Genomic DNA, 9184 nt, shown 5'->3' on the forward strand with positions numbered 1-9184 from the left:
CGTTATGGACTGGGGGTGAAGCTGGACAGTTTACAAGTTCCTTTTGGTTTGACGTGATAGTGGTTAGCACGTTTGAGACACCCAACTGTAAAGGAGAAAACAGTCAGTGTCACCTCTCAAAAGCAAAACAACGTCTTGTACTGGACATGATCTATGCGCCTCAAATATATGGGCAGAGACCGACAAACATGTGGCAGATGGGTAGCTTGATACATGAACAGCAGGCTAAGACAAATCAGTGATGCTTGCCACAATAAAGCTAAGGCTAGACTGGTCAAATAATGAAGTCTCTTGGACTGTTCAGAACACATTTTAAAGGTGAATGATAGCCTGGACTTTAAGATTGTTAATGCAGATCAAAGCCAGTTATTGTCAGGTTCCACATGTGAGTGCCTTAGACAGATAAACTTTACCATTCCTGCTGAACTTCATAAGGTTGATACTGGAAAACTTGGGTCCCTGACAGAGCAGCAGCTCAATTCCATCTGTGCAACATGTACCACAGAACATCCCAATAACCTTGAAGATTGCTGTTAAGGATCAATTGACAGACATGAATGAAATGTTGCAGAGCCTATAGACTGGATTATCCACATGGTAATATTGAAAAGACTGTTGAATATTGAAAATAATATTGAATATTGAAAATAAATCTAAGACTGTAGCTGCAGTGACTGAGATAAAGCAACTGATTTCAGCTGCTACTCTCCTCTGCTACTATGTTGCATGCCAAACTAGACAAGCTCTAGGCAAGCAGGCATTGGGTACATGCTGCATACACTTCAGAGCTACAGGCTGAAGATGCTGTACAAGCCATGATCAGACATGTATCCCAGTTACTAAACAGGGCTCCCCCAAGAGTCTAAGATACATCCTATTCACAACACTGTGTGCTTGCAACAGGAGAAGTCGGACTTTGACCGCGTCTTTCAGTCAGACTACTGAGTGTCACAAATGTACCCACACAGATGTCTTTATAATCCGTTTGTTAGAAGAACCAGGGTTCACAGTATCTACATTGCAAAGATTTACCACTTTGTTTGTTATCCAAAATACCAGTGGTATAAAAATTGGGTTAAATGATCAATATTATTTTCAATATTATTTAATAATTATTACATTATTTTTGTGCAAATGTTAAGCATACATACCTTTGTAAGAAAGGACTTTGGGGAAGGACATTGGAGAAAGGTTTGTATGTAGGGCCAAGTTGTAACAGCCCGAGTGCCACTGGGCAAAGAGCAGAATGTATAGACTCCCTCGACGGAGACAAACATTTATTAATATACGTGCCCACCCAACACAAGGTGGGCTAGGAGCTGCCAACAAGAGAGGTCTCTCAGTTCATGTTCATATTCGTGTTATGTTTGTAATCTGTTGTCCGTGTTCACCTACCTGGGCTTCTGTGATTGCCGATATGTTCAGCCTTCGTGTGTGTATAATAAATGTCTGTCTAGGTCAAGAGAGCCTGTGAGTCCTGCTCCTTGCACTGCGGCACTCAGGCCGTTACACAAGTCCAGTTAGAAGGTCAGATAGCAGAGCTGAGAAGTGTCTAGGATTCCTTGTAAGCACATCTTGTATTACAAAATGAAATGGAGCTGAAGCTATATACAAGCTTGAGCATATCGTTAAATCAGAGTTTCAGGTAAAACCGTCAGCCCAAATGTAAAGGGTTGTCCCTGGACTCCAACAATCACACTTTTGACATTGCACACAAACATAAATTGCACCAATACAAATATCCCCATACCCACATTTACACTATTTTTCATGTGGAGGGGTAAAATGTAGGTGATGTTAATATTAGTCCCAAAGAAGTGCAGACTGCTTGTCACCAAGCCATAGTCATTTCATATCTGGGTGGCCCCTGCTTTGAGCTCAAAGAGATGAATCTACTCAAAGCCCTAGTACTGGTTATTTCCCATAATGCATAGCCAGGCCGGTAATGCTGACATTTCAATTCCTGCATTGGGATTTTTGTCTTCAGCATCACTATCAGCTTTTTAGTTACTGAAATACATGCTCAGTGAGCTTGGAACTTAGTCGTGGACTTGGGCCAGTGAAGAGAATTTCATTTTTGACCATGAAAACTGCCACTCTTGCTTCAGCAATAAGCTCCTGTCCTGCCAAAGTTGAAGCACTCTTGACACAGACGCTTCTGTAGACTTCAAATCTCTTCCTGTTGCTGCTGTTAGGTTACCAGTAAAGAGATACATCATATACAGAGATTTGTAATGGTAGACATACGCTACTTTTCTGTCTTTGTTAAGTATCTCTTTCAATTACCCTGGTACTAGTTGATCTACTTTCATCTTTCCACAAGACATTTTCATATCAGGCCTTTTTTGCTCTTAATGTTTACTGTATATATATATATATATATATATATATATATATATATATATATATATATATATATATATACAGCTTTTAGCTCAGTAATCTGATTTTGCAGTGCATGTATACCCTTACTCTGATTTCTTTTGGATTTTCCAGTCTGAGTATACACGCAAATATAGCCAGTGCTGTTATGGAAGTGGCTAGCAGAATTAAATTCAACACATGTGAAATGGTTATCAAAAAAGGTTTGGGGAAACTCTGAAATACAGTACATGCTCGAGGAAACGAAGGAATTTGAATTGTGCACTACTAATGACCATTAGTAACCATACAAATATGAAAAAAAAGAACCATATTTGCCCGTAAAGTGTGTCCATGTTAACAAAACTCCGCAGCAGGAAGTTTGAAGTTTGCGTCACATCATTCCATGAGATTATTGGCTGGTTGCAAAGCAGAAATCCAATTATTGCTTGATTTATGTAAGCCCAGAGTTTTCCCATTATCTGAATACCCAAGCACAATCTAAATGCATTGATCGGATTACTGACCAAATATGATTTTCTGTAGTTATCAGATTATTAAGTGCATGTATTTGCACTTACTGTTTGATATTGTTTGTGAATTTTCTGCAAGTTCAAGTTCCATTGTGATTCCGTGTGTGATGGTTCATGTAACAAATGGTTAAAAAAGGGGAAAAAAGCAAATGCAAAGACTCAAAGAGTAAAAAGAAACATACAGAGGAGCAGAGAATCAGCGGGTGAAACAGAAAGCCTGTCATCCAGAAGAACATACATATTTATCTGTGATGAGGAGCCTCATCTCAATCTGCCAGATTCTGCCAGATCATCAACATTGCCAGATACATGCATACAGGACAAAGTGGGGATAGACCATTAGGCTGGAAGAAAGAGTAGACTTATCTATGGATCTAAAATATACATTCATTAACTTCTTAAAGGTAAAAAGAGCTAGAGAGGAGTGATTACCTGTGGTTGTTACCAGCTTTGATGGATGAGCTGAAATAGTCAGCACTACACTGAATGGCAAAGAGATGGCAAGTTGTAAAAAGTGAATCACAACAAAACAAATGGAAGCACAAATGGAAATCTCCTTTTTTTTGGTGTATTTTACAGAGGATATTATTTATTAACAATCATATTGGTGTAATGTCTTCAGGAGTGACCCACAATAATGACAAAAAAAAGCTAGATAAATAATCTGAACAAACAGAAGAAACATACAACCGACTTTCCAAACTGCCTGATACAAAGGCAAAACCCACACCCAACAAAAACGGCAGTCACTCCCTACCACAAGTATCCAACATCAAAGTACCAAACAAAACAATATTTACACACTTTTTACAATATCGGTGTGTACACACACACACACACACACATACACACACACACATCTTTCCATAACAATATCTTTGTGAAGACAGGTGCAAAGTTGGTTCGCGCAGGCTTGCAGACGACAAGAGGGTGAAACTCCGTCTGGCCCAGATGCCTTCTTCACTTTTTGTTTTTTGAAGAGGTGTCGCACATCTTCCTTGCAGATCTTCAGGGCAGGCTGAGTGGGTAGCTGGGTGCTGATGAGGTGTGGATTGTGGTCACACAATAGTTGTGTGGTACCTGGCTTTTCAAACCGGCAGTAGAATGTGTTAAGGTCGTTAGCCAGCTGACAATCACCCATTGTCTGGGGGGTGTCATTCCTAAATCCCCAGTCAGCTAGTTGTTAAGTTACATATTCAAATATAAAATGAAGATACAGACTTCAGAATTAGTTCAAGAGAATAGCTGGTCTGTCTTTTATTGCAAGTTAACGTTAACAAGCATTATTGAGGCATCCTCCAGAGAATTTCTAACAACCAAACAAAGAACCCACATTTGTATACATTGGTCAGAATCAATTATGTATTCACCCCACCATTTTACATACTAGGGTTTGCATTTGTCACCATTACATCCAAACCATACATTAGTCAACATATGCAAACTGACATTCAACACGCACCCCAGTTGAAACCCATTACCACCACATTCCAAAAGAGGACTTCTCTTGACCTTATCCTAAAGAAGACTGTTTTTCTGTACCATCCTATATCCTATACGTTCAAATATCTTACCCTGAGGCCCACCAACGCCTACCCAGGATCCTTTGCTAAAGCCTGCACAGGCCTCTAAAGAGGCCTTTATGTTTTACTTTGTTAATATGTCTAATGCAATGTTTGACTTTGTGTCACGAACCAATCTACTATTTTTATGCTACTCTTTTCAAATGTTTTAACATGTGTTTAACCACATATAGAGTCTATTTGTAGGGTTGGTATGATTACACATATCCCAATATGTATAAGGTACTTCATGGCAAATTTAATACTGTGTGTAGCTACACTAAGTTATCTCTGTTATTGATAGTGTCAACACATTGATGTGAGGTGAACACCACATGAACAGTTATAAAGGAATACGTAAAGGTACATGTGTTCCACTTACTAATGCTAAGCTACGACTTCTAACAAGTCAAGCAATCTCCTGCAGTTTCTGCTTTTCCTATAATTACATAATATATAGATGGTTTTTAACTAAATAACATAAGCACATGAAAAATATGTGAATATATAAGTGAACAAAAGTAAACAGACATATATGAACAAATAAAAATGAACAAAATGAACAAAATAAACACTTGATAAAGCTCATCTCATTCCCCCCACTCCACAGTATAAAAACCCATACTGTGCATTTATGAGACTGCTAAAGATGGAGGCCACACCCTGGAAACTGAGGCAGAAGGATTAGCCTCCAGATGAATCATTAGTTCTGACCATACATCAAGGGACATGTGGACTTAGGGTTCCACAAGGAGCTCAAGTCAGTACCACGTGAGTGCCTGCCTTAGGTTGACCCAGTGTACACCCAGGATCCTAGATGTGCTCGGTCACAAGACTTCCTCAATTGACTATCATCACTCACTCATTACTCAGGCAATGTCAGCCCATTGGCTAGATTTTCCATACCAATTGCCCACCAATAAGGCACTCCCCCATCCTGTCCATTCACCAACCCATAATAACCTGTGCCCATCCAGTCCCCTTGATCAAATCAGTAAATCAGCAGTCTGTCATGTGCAAAGTGGAACAAGGTAAACTTATGAACCATATGAAGTGAATAAGTGAAACTTTCATAGCTAAAATAAACACAAAGAACAATATTACACTAAGTAGCAAAAGCTCAGTTCAGAGCATAACATGGGTCAAAATGACACAAAATCATCAAGGGTATCAAGACCCCTGCCAACCTGAAATGAATATTCAGATGCAGGTGTGACGTAGCAGGGTACCTGCGTTCCATATACTGGTGGCATCACTATACCTTGATAAGCAACAAACATCTGAGATGATAGTGACTTATCAACTTCTCTCACAGCTAGACCTCTGATACACGTAATAGCACAACACCCACATAATGCAAGCAAGGCCATCCCTACCACTACACTCGAAAAGACACTTAAAATGATATGTTTCCATTTTCCAAACATTGAATCCAACCATCCAGTAATACTGTTATTAATACCAAAATTCGCAGCTAATTCATTGTGCAATGACTCGAATTTAGACAATGCTCTTGTAACAGATCCATCAGGTGCTGTATTGATTGAAATAAATATACAACATGATTCACCAAACAACACAAACACCACCTGTTTCAGCCAACAGCATATCCAAAGCCACCCTTTATGCCAAGCCATTAAATAGGAGGCTTATAATTATTCAGCCACAGCTGACAAAGCATAATGGGTGTAATTAATAAACCATTGTTGATTATAAGAAATATAGTTAATCCAGTCAACATTCTTATTAATAGTAACCCAGCAAAACAAGGAAGACTCAAAGCCTGCATCTGGCCTTAAATTCATCTGGTACTCCTCTAAGAATCCCAGTGGCATCTATGCATACCTTATCAACAACACTATGTAATACCACAGCAAACTTATGAATAGGATGATTATTGTGTCCTTTCAATGCACTCTCAGTGACAGAAATCATAGAAAAGGGAATTTCTAACGTCACCCTTGCGCAAAGACTTGTCCATCCTACTACCAATGTTATATACAGCTTGTCATGGCTACATACCCAAACAAAATCTGGTACGATCACCCCTCAATACAATAAGAGGATGGTCAGTTTGTTATATAACAATTAAATGACCACTAGCATTAAAATACCTCAAAATGTTCGACTGGCATGATTCACAACCAAAATCCTTTTACACAAACCTGTGAAATTTTCATATACTGTGACCAGATCCTCCTGTAGAATAAAACAATGAGGAAATATAATTGAATTGGTCCATACTGCCCTCACATCAGATCGATTTTCATCAATGATGCGGTATGGCTCTGGGGAAAGAATAGTGTTTTATTGTTCAATAAACGTTTGAGAGGATGACATATTTTTCATGGTTTTAACAAAGTGTGAGCTACCTCTGTACAGTAAACACCTTAATGGACAAGGTTTATGATCATTACAGTCAGTGGAATTAAAGGGAAGAGGCCATATCATTGGCTGGGATCTACTTTTAGCACACACAATACAATTATCTGTTGTTATGGTCCGGGCTGTATAACTGGCATGTGACGGCCATACATTATCAGTGTGTATGGATGCATTAACCACTAACTGCTCCCTGAAGACTTCATGCAAGTTTCTTAAAGAGTGAATAACACTCCGTTTATTCTGTCCTAGTCCTTTTACTATTGTGGCATTGATCGAATGTGATATGTTAGTGCCTCTTAATCCTATCACAGGTGTGTGATTGACACATGTACGCAAATTTTCCCCTACTTAACCTTATCCGGTTGTTGATAAAAACAAGTGGGGTTGCAATAACAAAATCAATCAAGACACATATGGAACCTCAAAATCCATACAGTCCTGCATGATGAAATGGATACCACAGAAGCGTAGTCATTGTTTTGGTCCCAAACATTTTCTAAGTTCAATGCAGCTCTGGTAGTCAGCGAAGCAGTATGGGCGGCGCTTGGCTCACACCCTTACTGTGTTGTCAACGTAGGTTGGTGATCGGATGACTGCTTCCCAGCCATTGCCATAGACTCTAAAAATCTAATGGAAATTGTTAATCAGAAGCTTCTGAGTGTTCAGACGGTATTGCTTGATGTGTAAGATTTCTAGTCACTAGCTTGAAAATCACACTTGATCCCAGATCTTTTGCTTGTCCATCTTTTGTAGTTATCAGTGACACATGTGGACTGGCATTGCTAGATTTTGTGTACTGATGGCCAGCTCTAGCAGCTCAGTAAATTTTAATATTTGTGTTCCCAGAGAAATCTTGTGTCCTGATCTGCTCATTGGACAGGGAAGGTGATCGCCTTCTGGTTCAATCACTGAGTGTGTGGCACCTGTATCTACCAAGAACAGAGATTTTTGCAGACCGTTAACTGAAACTTGCACTTTGGGCTACTCTACCGATGAGGATGAAGTTACCAATTCCAAGTGCACCCCCTTAGGGCCCCTGGGCACCTGCAATACCATCCTTCAATGGGGCATGTGCAGCTTATATGTCCAGGTTGCCCACACGTCCGGCAATATATCTGAGGTCTCTGATCTTGCTGTCCTTTTATTAATTTTGGAACTTGTTGATTTCTACCTTGCTGGTACACACCATTTGGTGGCATGTTGACAGGTCTCTTTGTTCTCTACCTCTTTGTCTTTGCAGCTTGAGAGATGGTGTCACTTGGATGGGGCATTACTGGGGTCTCAATTTGTGGCTTAACTATTACAGCAGTTACAGTTGTTGCATCTTCTGTTTTCTTCTTTCTTTTTCAGTTAAACCTAAAAATTCTTCCTATGCATCTTGCACTTCTTGAGGCAGGTTTTTCTTGAGCATCATTTGAAAGTGTATTTGATTCATTTCATTTTGATTCCATGATGACCATTTCCTCCAGCCACTTTCTTTGAAAGGTATTGATGTACTCATTGACACATGTTCCTGACTTCAGTTCCATGTTTTCTAGCTGACTGGGATCCATCTTTGATGGAAATTCTTGTCTACTAGCATCCCACATCTTGTTTCTGTGTGGGTCGAATGGAATATCATCCCATCCATTCTTGATTTGGTTCTCCATTGGTGCCATTGAGAAAATATTTTCCATCCATCATTTTCCAACTGTTTGTGACAAGATAGCTTTTATATCTCCAATATGCAATTGATGTGTTTCCTTCAAAGGCTGTAATCCATCTTTGACCTCCACTATTGAAGTTTGGCAGTTGCTCAATCAGTCCTTTTAAACCCATAAATGACCATGGCACATAAGTGTGTTTGTGCCCTTTATATAATAATGAACATGCTGTAACTGGATATTTCTGTGCTAATCTTGCAGATCATCTGGGTGGTTGTTCATCTTCACCATCACTGTTTTCTTCAATAAAGTCCATTACATTTTCTTCCTGTATTCGGTATTCGGACCTCAGTTTTTTCTTTAGCTTTTTCTCTTCCCTTCCAGCAATCTTCTTGGTCATCGCTGTTGCGAACGCTCTGAATTCTTGAAGCTCTTTTTCTCTTCCATGCTGTCTTTGAACTTTTTGTCCTTTTTGTTCTTCATGATGAGCTTTCACTTTATCCAACTCTCTCAACATACTTTCATGACTCCTCCTCACTTGCTTTTCCATTTTTTTCAACTCAGCTCTTTGTCTGATGTAACTCTCTGTCTTGGGGTATATGGGGGTGGTATCTCTTTCTGTAGTTGTAAATGTTGTTCACATTTCTCCTCTGCTTCACTCTTCTGCCTGTATTCCAGATCCTCTCATTGGCCATTGCTA

This window comes from Electrophorus electricus, chromosome 11 (assembly GCF_041902795.1).
Source record: "Electrophorus electricus isolate QZ-2024a chromosome 11, ASM4190279v1, whole genome shotgun sequence".
NCBI classification, from domain to species: domain Eukaryota; kingdom Metazoa; phylum Chordata; class Actinopteri; order Gymnotiformes; family Gymnotidae; genus Electrophorus; species Electrophorus electricus.